The 14253-nt window shown below is 44.7% G+C and overlaps 9 non-coding genes across 9 annotated transcripts; all 9 read right to left on the bottom strand.

Moving 5' to 3' along the window:
* Positions 1–1052: 1052 nt before the first annotated feature.
* On the bottom strand, positions 1053–1243 carry LOC141197458 (U2 spliceosomal RNA). The gene has a single exon (XR_012269711.1). It is a non-coding gene; the product is annotated as a U2 spliceosomal RNA (small nuclear RNA).
* Positions 1244–2358: 1115 nt separating this feature from the next.
* On the bottom strand, positions 2359–2549 carry LOC141197456 (U2 spliceosomal RNA). The gene has a single exon (XR_012269710.1). It is a non-coding gene; the product is annotated as a U2 spliceosomal RNA (small nuclear RNA).
* A 1115-nt stretch (positions 2550–3664) lies between these two features.
* LOC141197455 (U2 spliceosomal RNA) lies at positions 3665–3855 on the bottom strand. The gene has a single exon (XR_012269709.1). It is a non-coding gene; the product is annotated as a U2 spliceosomal RNA (small nuclear RNA).
* Positions 3856–4970: 1115 nt separating this feature from the next.
* On the bottom strand, positions 4971–5161 carry LOC141197454 (U2 spliceosomal RNA). Its single transcript, XR_012269708.1, has one exon. It is a non-coding gene; the product is annotated as a U2 spliceosomal RNA (small nuclear RNA).
* Positions 5162–6276: 1115 nt separating this feature from the next.
* Positions 6277–6467, bottom strand: LOC141197453 (U2 spliceosomal RNA). The gene has a single exon (XR_012269707.1). It is a non-coding gene; the product is annotated as a U2 spliceosomal RNA (small nuclear RNA).
* Positions 6468–7582: 1115 nt separating this feature from the next.
* Positions 7583–7773, bottom strand: LOC141197452 (U2 spliceosomal RNA). The gene has a single exon (XR_012269706.1). It is a non-coding gene; the product is annotated as a U2 spliceosomal RNA (small nuclear RNA).
* Positions 7774–8891: 1118 nt separating this feature from the next.
* On the bottom strand, positions 8892–9082 carry LOC141197451 (U2 spliceosomal RNA). Its single transcript, XR_012269705.1, has one exon. It is a non-coding gene; the product is annotated as a U2 spliceosomal RNA (small nuclear RNA).
* A 1115-nt stretch (positions 9083–10197) lies between these two features.
* On the bottom strand, positions 10198–10388 carry LOC141197450 (U2 spliceosomal RNA). Its single transcript, XR_012269704.1, has one exon. It is a non-coding gene; the product is annotated as a U2 spliceosomal RNA (small nuclear RNA).
* A 1115-nt stretch (positions 10389–11503) lies between these two features.
* Positions 11504–11689, bottom strand: LOC141197578 (U2 spliceosomal RNA). Its single transcript, XR_012269817.1, has one exon. It is a non-coding gene; the product is annotated as a U2 spliceosomal RNA (small nuclear RNA).
* Between the last annotated feature and the right edge of the window lie 2564 nt (positions 11690–14253).

Below are 14253 nucleotides of genomic sequence, written 5' to 3'. Positions count from 1 at the left end.
GAGCTCCTGGACTCCCGTTAAGAAGACATATTGTCAACCTCTAGATCCCTTACATGCCTGCACTTTTCGGCTTGCTGCTGCTGCAATCCACGCGTTTTAGATCTGCATAACTCCACCTCTTTAAACACAGCACCTTCACCCCCTGCTGTTCCCACCCGCCTCAACACCGTTGGAAGGGAGGAGAACCAATTAAGGCGGGGGGTGGGGTGGAACGAGCAGCTGTCTACCCTTAGCAGGAGGGCTCCTGATTACATACCTCTCCTGCTGCTGCTGCTGCTGGCTGTCCAGCAGCAGACTGAAGGTGGCTGCTGCTGTGCACAGGTATATAAAGGCTCAGAGCCTATTATGACACGCGCAGCCAGCGTTCCATTACCACATTCCATCTACTGCAGGCAGGATACCTGGCTGGCTGAATGTCGCTGAGAAGCTCACAGAGACCGCCATAAGCAACAGTTTAACAGAATGCCACAGACTAATCAACCAAACTTTTTGGGTTGGGTTCTCTTTTATAGTCTGCAGGCATTAAATGAAAGAAGTCAGTGTTCCAGCAGAAGGAGACAACGTTTCAGAAAAGGCATTGTAGCAAACCAAAAAAGAAATTTTAAGCGCAGCAGAGTAACCAGCGCACATACCTGTTAGCTCAGGTGAGTTTAAAAGGCTGCTGTTGATAACAAGGGCATTTGCTAAATAGATGGTGTGTGTGCAACAATATACTGAAAGGTCAATTATATTGTGCAGCTTATCTCACCACCTGTAGTTATTTAGGTGAAAGCTCCAAAATGCTTGCCTAATATGTCTGTTTATCCAAAAGGAAGTAAAAAGGGAGAGCTAGAAAGATAGCATTGCATCACATTACATGGCAATGCAATGCACAGTTGCTGAAGTTGAACCAAAATGAGCTTGTAATCTGGCTTCTGCAACTTTGAACATGAAAAATCCAATGAGGAGAAGAAAAGCAAAGCCAAAGAGTCCATCCCAAAATCCGACAAACAAGCAAAATGAACAAAAAACATTGAATTCAATTCTTTCTGATTTTAGAAACTGCATTAAAGAAGGGGTGCACCGGTCCTGGAGATACTGCAATACCAGGTCAATGCGTGGAGTGGACAGAGCAAGCTCTTTTTCCATCTCCCTGTTCTAAAAATCCATTTAATATATGGTCCCCAGATAGGGGACGTATCAGATATTAAACTGATAAGAACAGATACTACACTTGATCTTAGCCAAAAGGCCGAGAAGCGATAACCAGAATTGGTTTCAAACTACGGAGCCACCCAAGGATCCTGAAAAGTCCATTTGTGGAGATGAGCTCCTGGACTCCCGTTAAGAAGACATGTTGTCAACCTCTAGATCCCTTACATGCCTGCACTTTTCGGCTTGCTGCTGCTGCAATCCACGCGTTTTAGATCTGCATAACTCCACCTCTTTAAACACAGCACCTTCACCCCCTGCTGTTCCCACCCGCCTCAACACCGTTGGAAGGGAGGAGAACCAATTAAGGCGGGGGGTGGGGTGGAACGAGCAGCTGTCTACCCTTAGCAGGAGGGCTCCTGATTACATACCTCTCCTGCTGCTGCTGCTGCTGGCTGTCCAGCAGCAGACTGAAGGTGGCTGCTGCTGTGCACAGGTATATAAAGGCTCAGAGCCTATTATGACACGCGCAGCCAGCGTTCCATTGCCACATTCCATCTACTGCAGGCAGGATACCTGGCTGGCTGAATGTCGCTGAGAAGCTCACAGAGACCGCCATAAGCAACAGTTTAGCAGAATGCCACAGACTAATCAACCAAACTTTTTGGGTTGGGTTCTCTTTTATAGTCTGCAGGCATTAAATGAAAGAAGTCAGTGTTCCAGCAGAAGGAGACAACGTTTCAGAAAAGGCATTGTAGCAAACCAAAAAAGAAATTTTAAGCGCAGCAGAGTAACCAGCGCACATACCTGTTAGCTCAGGTGAGTTTAAAAGGCTGCTGTTGATAACAAGGGCATTTGCTAAATAGATGGTGTGTGTGCAACAATATACTGAAAGGTCAATTATATTGTGCAGCTTATCTCACCACCTGTAGTTATTTAGGTGAAAGCTCCAAAATGCTTGCCTAATATGTCTGTTTATCCAAAAGGAAGTAAAAAGGGAGAGCTAGAAAGATAGCATTGCATCACATTACATGGCAATGCAATGCACAGTTGCTGAAGTTGAACCAAAATGAGCTTGTAATCTGGCTTCTGCAACTTTGAACATGAAAAATCCAATGAGGAGAAGAAAAGCAAAGCCAAAGAGTCCATCCCAAAATCCGACAAACAAGCAAAATGAACAAAAAACATTGAATTCAATTCTTTCTGATTTTAGAAACTGCATTAAAGAAGGGGTGCACCGGTCCTGGAGATACTGCAATACCAGGTCAATGCGTGGAGTGGACAGAGCAAGCTCTTTTTCCATCTCCCTGTTCTAAAAATCCATTTAATATATGGTCCCCAGATAGGGGACGTATCAGATATTAAACTGATAAGAACAGATACTACACTTGATCTTAGCCAAAAGGCCGAGAAGCGATAACCAGAATTGGTTTCAAACTACGGAGCCACCCAAGGATCCTGAAAAGTCCATTTGTGGAGATGAGCTCCTGGACTCCCGTTAAGAAGACATGTTGTCAACCTCTAGATCCCTTACATGCCTGCACTTTTCGGCTTGCTGCTGCTGCAATCCACGCGTTTTAGATCTGCATAACTCCACCTCTTTAAACACAGCACCTTCACCCCCTGCTGTTCCCACCCGCCTCAACACCGTTGGAAGGGAGGAGAACCAATTAAGGCGGGGGGTGGGGTGGAACGAGCAGCTGTCTACCCTTAGCAGGAGGGCTCCTGATTACATACCTCTCCTGCTGCTGCTGCTGCTGGCTGTCCAGCAGCAGACTGAAGGTGGCTGCTGCTGTGCACAGGTATATAAAGGCTCAGAGCCTATTATGACACGCGCAGCCAGCGTTCCATTGCCACATTCCATCTACTGCAGGCAGGATACCTGGCTGGCTGAATGTCGCTGAGAAGCTCACAGAGACCGCCATAAGCAACAGTTTAACAGAATGCCACAGACTAATCAACCAAACTTTTTGGGTTGGGTTCTCTTTTATAGTCTGCAGGCATTAAATGAAAGAAGTCAGTGTTCCAGCAGAAGGAGACAACGTTTCAGAAAAGGCATTGTAGCAAACCAAAAAAGAAATTTTAAGCGCAGCAGAGTAACCAGCGCACATACCTGTTAGCTCAGGTGAGTTTAAAAGGCTGCTGTTGATAACAAGGGCATTTGCTAAATAGATGGTGTGTGTGCAACAATATACTGAAAGGTCAATTATATTGTGCAGCTTATCTCACCACCTGTAGTTATTTAGGTGAAAGCTCCAAAATGCTTGCCTAATATGTCTGTTTATCCAAAAGGAAGTAAAAAGGGAGAGCTAGAAAGATAGCATTGCATCACATTACATGGCAATGCAATGCACAGTTGCTGAAGTTGAACCAAAATGAGCTTGTAATCTGGCTTCTGCAACTTTGAACATGAAAAATCCAATGAGGAGAAGAAAAGCAAAGCCAAAGAGTCCATCCCAAAATCCGACAAACAAGCAAAATGAACAAAAAACATTGAATTCAATTCTTTCTGATTTTAGAAACTGCATTAAAGAAGGGGTGCACCGGTCCTGGAGATACTGCAATACCAGGTCAATGCGTGGAGTGGACAGAGCAAGCTCTTTTTCCATCTCCCTGTTCTAAAAATCCATTTAATATATGGTCCCCAGATAGGGGACGTATCAGATATTAAACTGATAAGAACAGATACTACACTTGATCTTAGCCAAAAGGCCGAGAAGCGATAACCAGAATTGGTTTCAAACTACGGAGCCACCCAAGGATCCTGAAAAGTCCATTTGTGGAGATGAGCTCCTGGACTCCCGTTAAGAAGACATGTTGTCAACCTCTAGATCCCTTACATGCCTGCACTTTTCGGCTTGCTGCTGCTGCAATCCACGCGTTTTAGATCTGCATAACTCCACCTCTTTAAACACAGCACCTTCACCCCCTGCTGTTCCCACCCGCCTCAACACCGTTGGAAGGGAGGAGAACCAATTAAGGCGGGGGGTGGGGTGGAACGAGCAGCTGTCTACCCTTAGCAGGAGGGCTCCTGATTACATACCTCTCCTGCTGCTGCTGCTGCTGGCTGTCCAGCAGCAGACTGAAGGTGGCTGCTGCTGTGCACAGGTATATAAAGGCTCAGAGCCTATTATGACACGCGCAGCCAGCGTTCCATTGCCACATTCCATCTACTGCAGGCAGGATACCTGGCTGGCTGAATGTCGCTGAGAAGCTCACAGAGACCGCCATAAGCAACAGTTTAACAGAATGCCACAGACTAATCAACCAAACTTTTTGGGTTGGGTTCTCTTTTATAGTCTGCAGGCATTAAATGAAAGAAGTCAGTGTTCCAGCAGAAGGAGACAACGTTTCAGAAAAGGCATTGTAGCAAACCAAAAAAGAAATTTTAAGCGCAGCAGAGTAACCAGCGCACATACCTGTTAGCTCAGGTGAGTTTAAAAGGCTGCTGTTGATAACAAGGGCATTTGCTAAATAGATGGTGTATGTGCAACAATATACTGAAAGGTCAATTATATTGTGCAGCTTATCTCACCACCTGTAGTTATTTAGGTGAAAGCTCCAAAATGCTTGCCTAATATGTCTGTTTATCCAAAAGGAAGTAAAAAGGGAGAGCTAGAAAGATAGCATTGCATCACATTACATGGCAATGCAATGCACAGTTGCTGAAGTTGAACCAAAATGAGCTTGTAATCTGGCTTCTGCAACTTTGAACATGAAAAATCCAATGAGGAGAAGAAAAGCAAAGCCAAAGAGTCCATCCCAAAATCCGACAAACAAGCAAAATGAACAAAAAACATTGAATTCAATTCTTTCTGATTTTAGAAACTGCATTAAAGAAGGGGTGCACCGGTCCTGGAGATACTGCAATACCAGGTCAATGCGTGGAGTGGACAGAGCAAGCTCTTTTTCCATCTCCCTGTTCTAAAAATCCATTTAATATATGGTCCCCAGATAGGGGACGTATCAGATATTAAACTGATAAGAACAGATACTACACTTGATCTTAGCCAAAAGGCCGAGAAGCGATAACCAGAATTGGTTTCAAACTACGGAGCCACCCAAGGATCCTGAAAAGTCCATTTGTGGAGATGAGCTCCTGGACTCCCGTTAAGAAGACATGTTGTCAACCTCTAGATCTCTTACATGCCTGCACTTTTCGGCTTGCTGCTGCTGCAATCCACGCGTTTTAGATCTGCATAACTCCACCTCTTTAAACACAGCACCTTCACCCCCTGCTGTTCCCACCCGCCTCAACACCGTTGGAAGGGAGGAGAACCAATTAAGGCGGGGGGTGGGGTGGAACGAGCAGCTGTCTACCCTTAGCAGGAGGGCTCCTGATTACATACCTCTCCTGCTGCTGCTGCTGCTGGCTGTCCAGCAGCAGACTGAAGGTGGCTGCTGCTGTGCACAGGTATATAAAGGCTCAGAGCCTATTATGACACGCGCAGCCAGCGTTCCATTGCCACATTCCATCTACTGCAGGCAGGATACCTGGCTGGCTGAATGTCGCTGAGAAGCTCACAGAGACCGCCATAAGCAACAGTTTAACAGAATGCCACAGACTAATCAACCAAACTTTTTGGGTTGGTTTCTCTTTTATAGTCTGCAGGCATTAAATGAAAGAAGTCAGTGTTCCAGCAGAAGGAGACAACGTTTCAGAAAAGGCATTGTAGCAAACCAAAAAAGAAATTTTAAGCGCAGCAGAGTAACCAGCGCACATACCTGTTAGCTCAGGTGAGTTTAAAAGGCTGCTGTTGATAACAAGGGCATTTGCTAAATAGATGGTGTGTGTGCAACAATATACTGAAAGGTCAATTATATTGTGCAGCTTATCTCACCACCTGTAGTTATTTAGGTGAAAGCTCCAAAATGCTTGCCTAATATGTCTGTTTATCCAAAAGGAAGTAAAAAGGGAGAGCTAGAAAGATAGCATTGCATCACATTACATGGCAATGCAATGCACAGTTGCTGAAGTTGAACCAAAATGAGCTTGTAATCTGGCTTCTGCAACTTTGAACATGAAAAATCCAATGAGGAGAAGAAAAGCAAAGCCAAAGAGTCCATCCCAAAATCCGACAAACAAGCAAAATGAACAAAAAACATTGAATTCAATTCTTTCTGATTTTAGAAACTGCATTAAAGAAGGGGTGCACCGGTCCTGGAGATACTGCAATACCAGGTCAATGCGTGGAGTGGACAGAGCAAGCTCTTTTTCCATCTCCCTGTTCTAAAAATCCATTTAATATATGGTCCCCAGATAGGGGACGTATCAGATATTAAACTGATAAGAACAGATACTACACTTGATCTTAGCCAAAAGGCCGAGAAGCGATAACCAGAATTGGTTTCAAACTACGGAGCCACCCAAGGATCCTGAAAAGTCCATTTGTGGAGATGAGCTCCTGGACTCCCGTTAAGAAGACATGTTGTCAACCTCTAGATCCCTTACATGCCTGCACTTTTCGGCTTGCTGCTGCTGCAATCCACGCGTTTTAGATCTGCATAACTCCACCTCTTTAAACACAGCACCTTCACCCCCTGCTGTTCCCACCCGCCTCAACACCGTCGGAAGGGAGGAGAACCAATTAAGGCGGGGGGTGGGGTGGAACGAGCAGCTGTCTACCCTTAGCAGGAGGGCTCCTGATTACATACCTCTCCTGCTGCTGCTGCTGCTGGCTGTCCAGCAGCAGACTGAAGGTGGCTGCTGCTGTGCACAGGTATATAAAGGCTCAGAGCCTATTATGACACGCGCAGCCAGCGTTCCATTGCCACATTCCATCTACTGCAGGCAGGATACCTGGCTGGCTGAATGTCGCTGAGAAGCTCACAGAGACGGCCATAAGCAACAGTTTAACAGAATGCCACAGACTAATCAACCAAACTTTTTGGGTTGGGTTCTCTTTTATAGTCTGCAGGCATTAAATGAAAGAAGTCAGTGTTCCAGCAGAAGGAGACAACGTTTCAGAAAAGGCATTGTAGCAAACCAAAAAAGAAATTTTAAGCGCAGCAGAGTAACCAGCGCACATACCTGTTAGCTCAGGTGAGTTTAAAAGGCTGCTGTTGATAACAAGGGCATTTGCTAAATAGATGGTGTGTGTGCAACAATATACTGAAAGGTCAATTATATTGTGCAGCTTATCTCACCACCTGTAGTTATTTAGGTGAAAGCTCCAAAATGCTTGCCTAATATGTCTGTTTATCCAAAAGGAAGTAAAAAGGGAGAGCTAGAAAGATAGCATTGCATCACATTACATGGCAATGCAATGCACAGTTGCTGAAGTTGAACCAAAATGAGCTTGTAATCTGGCTTCTGCAACTTTGAACATGAAAAATCCAATGAGGAGAAGAAAAGCAAAGCCAAAGAGTCCATCCCAAAATCCGACAAACAAGCAAAATGAACAAAAAACATTGAATTCAATTCTTTCTGATTTTAGAAACTGCATTAAAGAAGGGGTGCACCGGTCCTGGAGATACTGCAATACCAGGTCAATGCGTGGAGTGGACAGAGCAAGCTCTTTTTCCATCTCCCTGTTCTAAAAATCCATTTAATATATGGTCCCCAGATAGGGGACGTATCAGATATTAAACTGATAAGAACAGATACTACACTTGATCTTAGCCAAAAGGCCGAGAAGCGATAACCAGAATTGGTTTCAAACTACGGAGCCACCCAAGGATCCTGAAAAGTCCATTTGTGGAGATGAGCTCCTGGACTCCCGTTAAGAAGACATGTTGTCAACCTCTAGATCCCTTACATGCCTGCACTTTTCGGCTTGCTGCTGCTGCAATCCACGCGTTTTAGATCTGCATAACTCCACCTCTTTAAACACAGCACCTTCACCCCCTGCTGTTCCCACCCGCCTCAACACCGTTGGAAGGGAGGAGAACCAATTAAGGCGGGGGGTGGGGTGGAACGAGCAGCTGTCTACCCTTAGCAGGAGGGCTCCTGATTACATACCTCTCCTGCTGCTGCTGCTGCTGCTGGCTGTCCAGCAGCAGACTGAAGGTGGCTGCTGCTGTGCACAGGTATATAAAGGCTCAGAGCCTATTATGACACGCGCAGCCAGCGTTCCATTGCCACATTCCATCTACTGCAGGCAGGATACCTGACTGGCTGAATGTCGCTGAGAAGCTCACAGAGACCGCCATAAGCAACAGTTTAACAGAATGCCACAGACTAATCAACCAAACTTTTTGGGTTGGGTTCTCTTTTATAGTCTGCAGGCATTAAATGAAAGAAGTCAGTGTTCCAGCAGAAGGAGACAACGTTTCAGAAAAGGCATTGTAGCAAACCAAAAAAGAAATTTTAAGCGCAGCAGAGTAACCAGCGCACATACCTGTTAGCTCAGGTGAGTTTAAAAGGCTGCTGTTGATAACAAGGGCATTTGCTAAATAGATGGTGTGTGTGCAACAATATACTGAAAGGTCAATTATATTGTGCAGCTTATCTCACCACCTGTAGTTATTTAGGTGAAAGCTCCAAAATGCTTGCCTAATATGTCTGTTTATCCAAAAGGAAGTAAAAAGGGAGAGCTAGAAAGATAGCATTGCATCACATTACATGGCAATGCAATGCACAGTTGCTGAAGTTGAACCAAAATGAGCTTGTAATCTGGCTTCTGCAACTTTGAACATGAAAAATCCAATGAGGAGAAGAAAAGCAAAGCCAAAGAGTCCATCCCAAAATCCGACAAACAAGCAAAATGAACAAAAAACATTGAATTCAATTCTTTCTGATTTTAGAAACTGCATTAAAGAAGGGGTGCACCGGTCCTGGAGATACTGCAATACCAGGTCAATGCGTGGAGTGGACAGAGCAAGCTCTTTTTCCATCTCCCTGTTCTAAAAATCCATTTAATATATGGTCCCCAGATAGGGGACGTATCAGATATTAAACTGATAAGAACAGATACTACACTTGATCTTAGCCAAAAGGCCGAGAAGCGATAACCAGAATTGGTTTCAAACTACGGAGCCACCCAAGGATCCTGAAAAGTCCATTTGTGGAGATGAGCTCCTGGACTCCCGTTAAGAAGACATGTTGTCAACCTCTAGATCCCTTACATGCCTGCACTTTTCGGCTTGCTGCTGCTGCAATCCACGCGTTTTAGATCTGCATAACTCCACCTCTTTAAACACAGCACCTTCACCCCCTGCTGTTCCCACCCGCCTCAACACCGTTGGAAGGGAGGAGAACCAATTAAGGCGGGGGGTGGGGTGGAACGAGCAGCTGTCTACCCTTAGCAGGAGGGCTGCTGATTACATACCTCTCCTGCTGCTGCTGCTGCTGGCTGTCCAGCAGCAGACTGAAGGTGGCTGCTGCTGTGCACAGGTATATAAAGGCTCAGAGCCTATTATGACACGCGCAGCCAGCGTTCCATTGCCACATTCCATCTACTGCAGGCAGGATACCTGGCTGGCTGAATGTCGCTGAGAAGCTCACAGAGACCGCCATAAGCAACAGTTTAACAGAATGCCACAGACTAATCAACCAAACTTTTTGGGTTGGGTTCTCTTTTATAGTCTGCAGGCATTAAATGAAAGAAGTCAGTGTTCCAGCAGAAGGAGACAACGTTTCAGAAAAGGCATTGTAGCAAACCAAAAAAGAAATTTTAAGCGCAGCAGAGTAACCAGCGCACATACCTGTTAGCTCAGGTGAGTTTAAAAGGCTGCTGTTGATAACAAGGGCATTTGCTAAATAGATGGTGTGTGTGCAACAATATACTGAAAGGTCAATTATATTGTGCAGCTTATCTCACCACCTGTAGTTATTTAGGTGAAAGCTCCAAAATGCTTGCCTAATATGTCTGTTTATCCAAAAGGAAGTAAAAAGGGAGAGCTAGAAAGATAGCATTGCATCACATTACATGGCAATGCAATGCACAGTTGCTGAAGTTGAACCAAAATGAGCTTGTAATCTGGCTTCTGCAACTTTGAACATGAAAAATCCAATGAGGAGAAGAAAAGCAAAGCCAAAGAGTCCATCCCAAAATCTGACAAACAAGCAAAATGAACAAAAAACATTGAATTCAATTCTTTCTGATTTTAGAAACTGCATTAAAGAAGGGGTGCACCGGTCCTGGAGATACTGCAATACCAGGTCAATGCGTGGAGTGGACAGAGCAAGCTCTTTTTCCATCTCCCTGTTCTAAAAATCCATTTAATATATGGTCCCCAGATAGGGGACGTATCAGATATTAAACTGATAAGAACAGATACTACACTTGATCTTAGCCAAAAGGCCGAGAAGCGATAACCAGAATTGGTTTCAAACTACGGAGCCACCCAAGGATCCTGAAAAGTCCATTTGTGGAGATGAGCTCCTGGACTCCCGTTAAGAAGACATGTTGTCAACCTCTAGATCCCTTACATGCCTGCACTTTTCGGCTTGCTGCTGCTGCAATCCACGCGTTTTAGATCTGCATAACTCCACCTCTTTAAACACAGCACCTTCACCCCCTGCTGTTCCCACCCGCCTCAACACCGTTGGAAGGGAGGAGAACCAATTAAGGCGGGGGGTGGGGTGGAACGAGCAGCTGTCTACCCTTAGCAGGAGGGCTCCTGATTACATACCTCTCCTGCTGCTGCTGCTGCTGGCTGTCCAGCAGCAGACTGAAGGTGGCTGCTGCTGTGCACAGGTATATAAAGGCTCAGAGCCTATTATGACACGCGCAGCCAGCGTTCCATTGCCACATTCCATCTACTGCAGGCAGGATACCTGGCTGGCTGAATGTCGCTGAGAAGCTCACAGAGACCGCCATAAGCAACAGTTTAACAGAATGCCACAGACTAATCAACCAAACTTTTTGGGTTGGGTTCTCTTTTATAGTCTGCAGGCATTAAATGAAAGAAGTCAGTGTTCCAGCAGAAGGAGACAACGTTTCAGAAAAGGCATTGTAGCAAACCAAAAAAGAAATTTTAAGCGCAGCAGAGTAACCAGCGCACATACCTGTTAGCTCAGGTGAGTTTAAAAGGCTGCTGTTGATAACAAGGGCATTTGCTAAATAGATGGTGTGTGTGCAACAATATACTGAAAGGTCAATTATATTGTGCAGCTTATCTCACCACCTGTAGTTATTTAGGTGAAAGCTCCAAAATGCTTGCCTAATATGTCTGTTTATCCAAAAGGAAGTAAAAAGGGAGAGCTAGAAAGATAGCATTGCATCACATTACATGGCAATGCAATGCACAGTTGCTGAAGTTGAACCAAAATGAGCTTGTAATCTGGCTTCTGCAACTTTGAACATGAAAAATCCAATGAGGAGAAGAAAAGCAAAGCCAAAGAGTCCATCCCAAAATCCGACAAACAAGCAAAATGAACAAAAAACATTGAATTCAATTCTTTCTGATTTTAGAAACTGCATTAAAGAAGGGGTGCACCGGTCCTGGAGATACTGCAATACCAGGTCAATGCGTGGAGTGGACAGAGCAAGCTCTTTTTCCATCTCCCTGTTCTAAAAATCCATTTAATATATGGTCCCCAGATAGGGGACGTATCAGATATTAAACTGATAAGAACAGATTTTTTTTTTTTTTTTTTTTTTTCCACTCAGATTACAAGTCCCATATTTACCATTTCATGCTTTGCAATGATTTCCAAATGGTATTAGGTTGTTATCCATCATTGTGGGTCATATATCCATTTTTCCAATCTTATTTTATATATATACGTTTATATTATCACAATACAGTTATTCCATATTCTTTACATCACAACATTACAATCTTTACCATTACGATTTAAGGCAACATTCCTCTCTTCAGGCCATATGCTGCCAAGGCATTCAAAAGCCTTCCATCCAGAAACCGACCATCCCAAGCTTCTTCTACCTCTTTAGCCAACGACTGAGGTATTCTGTAAGTTGAAAAAAAACGATGCATATCGCTATAAATGTTATTCCACACTTTGCGCCTTAGACTAGCCTGACTCCCCCCTTCACAACTCTTTAGCATTTTCAACACTTCTTGTCTCTCCTCCATCTCCCTCATATTTTTTTCTGAAACATCCTTTGCTTTACTAGAGTCCTTCCCAGATGACAAAACTCCTTCAATTTCTTCTCTGGCTTCACATGCGACATCCTCTCTTTCTTCTTCACTAGTTTCTTCACCCTCCTCCTCCTCTTCCATATTACTTACAGCACCTTCCTTTTCATCCTGACTGGAGGACTCACTTTCCTCCTGATCTTCTGACTCCCTATCCACCTCCACTTCTTCTTCCAAGCTAGTATTTTCAATCTCAACGTCTGTGATATCACTCTCAGTATCTTCTTCCATATGATCACCTTCTTTTCTTATATCTCTTATTTGTTCCTCCTTCTTTTGAGATATGTTCTCTTCCGTTTCATCATGGGGGGCAGCTTCAGACTCTTCTTCTTTTCCATCTTCCTTGTCAACTGACTTCTCCTCCCTTTTATTGACAGGACAGCAATCATATAAATGACCACTGCCACCACATAGATTACATTTCTTACTTTTTTCACAATTCTCTGCCTTATGTCCCACTTCTTCACACTTGGCACACCACTGTAATGTACAGGAATCCTTTTCATGGCCATACTGTTTACAACGCCTACAAAACTTCGGCATACCTGTAAAGAACATATCTCCATTAACTGTCCCGATTTTGAATCTACTTGGTGGGAGTACCACAACACCATCCGAACTTTCCTTGAACTTGACCAGGAACCTCCACCTCGTGGTCCAAAAACCATATCGGTTAAACATTTTGCCAGCAGAACTCACTTTCTCACAGTACCGGGATAAAAAGGTCATGATCTCTTCTTCCAATATGAAAGGACTATACATCCTTATTACTATTAGCCTTTCCTTCCTAGGAAAATGCGACACAAAAAAAACACCTTCAAGTATCGAATCTTCCTTCACTAGATCCATTCTCTTCCAAAAGTCAGAAAAGATATCTTCTGAACAAAAAATAACATCATATATCCCTCTCTTCGGGAACTCCAACATAGACAAAACTTGTTCCATTTGAACTTCCAATAGTCCAAACAAAATCTTCTCTACCAAAAAAAACAAGCCAGACTTCTTCTTCTCTGGATCCAAAAAAATAAACCGCACTGCATTCTTCAATCTTGCAAAAACTGGGACCTCTTCACAGGTCAGCATATTTGGGCTTCTCCCGTCCATATCTTCACACCAAAGGTGGCAAAAATCCTCCTCGCCTACTTAAAAAAAGCAGGCAGGCTGATCGCCCCTCGTTGCCCCGGGACTAATCCGGCTCCCCAAAAGCAGCAAGGGGGTGAAGCCGCACTGCTACATGCAGCGATCCCCCGAGGCCAAGGAGCCGGGTACCCAAGGCACCTCTCAGCCAAGACCAAGGCAGCAACCGGTAGATCACTGCACTTGATCTTAGCCAAAAGGCCGAGAAGCGATAACCAGAATTGGTTTCAAACTACGGAGCCACCCAAGGATCCTGAAAAGTCCATTTGTGGAGATGAGCTCCTGGACTCCCGTTAAGAAGACATGTTGTCAACCTCTAGATCCCTTACATGCCTGCACTTTTCGGCTTGCTGCTGCTGCAATCCACGCATTTTAGATCTGCATAACTCCACCTCTTTAAACACAGCACCTTCACCCCCTGCTGTTCCCACCCGCCTCAACACCGTTGGAAGGGAGGAGAACCAATTAAGGCGGGGGGTGGGGTGGAACGAGCAGCTGTCTACCCTTAGCAGGAGGGCTCCTGATTACATACCTCTCCTGCTGCTGCTGCTGCTGGCTGTCCAGCAGCAGACTGAAGGTGGCTGCTGCTGTGCACAGGTATATAAAGGCTCAGAGCCTATTATGACACGCGCAGCCAGCGTTCCATTGCCACATTCCATCTACTGCAGGCAGGATACCTGGCTGGCTGAATGTCGCTGAGAAGCTCACAGAGACCGCCATAAGCAACAGTTTAACAGAATGCCACAGACTAATCAACCAAACTTTTTGGGTTGGGTTCTCTTTTATAGTCTGCAGGCATTAAATGAAAGAAGTCAGTGTTCCAGCAGAAGGAGACAACGTTTCAGAAAAGGCATTGTAGCAAACCAAAAAAGAAATTTTAAGCGCAGCAGAGTAACCAGCGCACATACCTGTTAGCTCAGGTGAGTTTAAAAGGCTGCT

The sequence above is a fragment of the Phyllobates terribilis genome, unplaced genomic scaffold (genome assembly GCF_046119375.1).
Source record: "Phyllobates terribilis strain yellow unplaced genomic scaffold, ASM4611937v1 Scaffold_84__1_contigs__length_6523798, whole genome shotgun sequence".
In the NCBI taxonomy this organism is placed as follows: domain Eukaryota; kingdom Metazoa; phylum Chordata; class Amphibia; order Anura; family Dendrobatidae; genus Phyllobates; species Phyllobates terribilis.
Note: the sequence above shows the minus strand (reverse complement) of the source record. Positions and strands in the feature narration are given on the sequence as shown.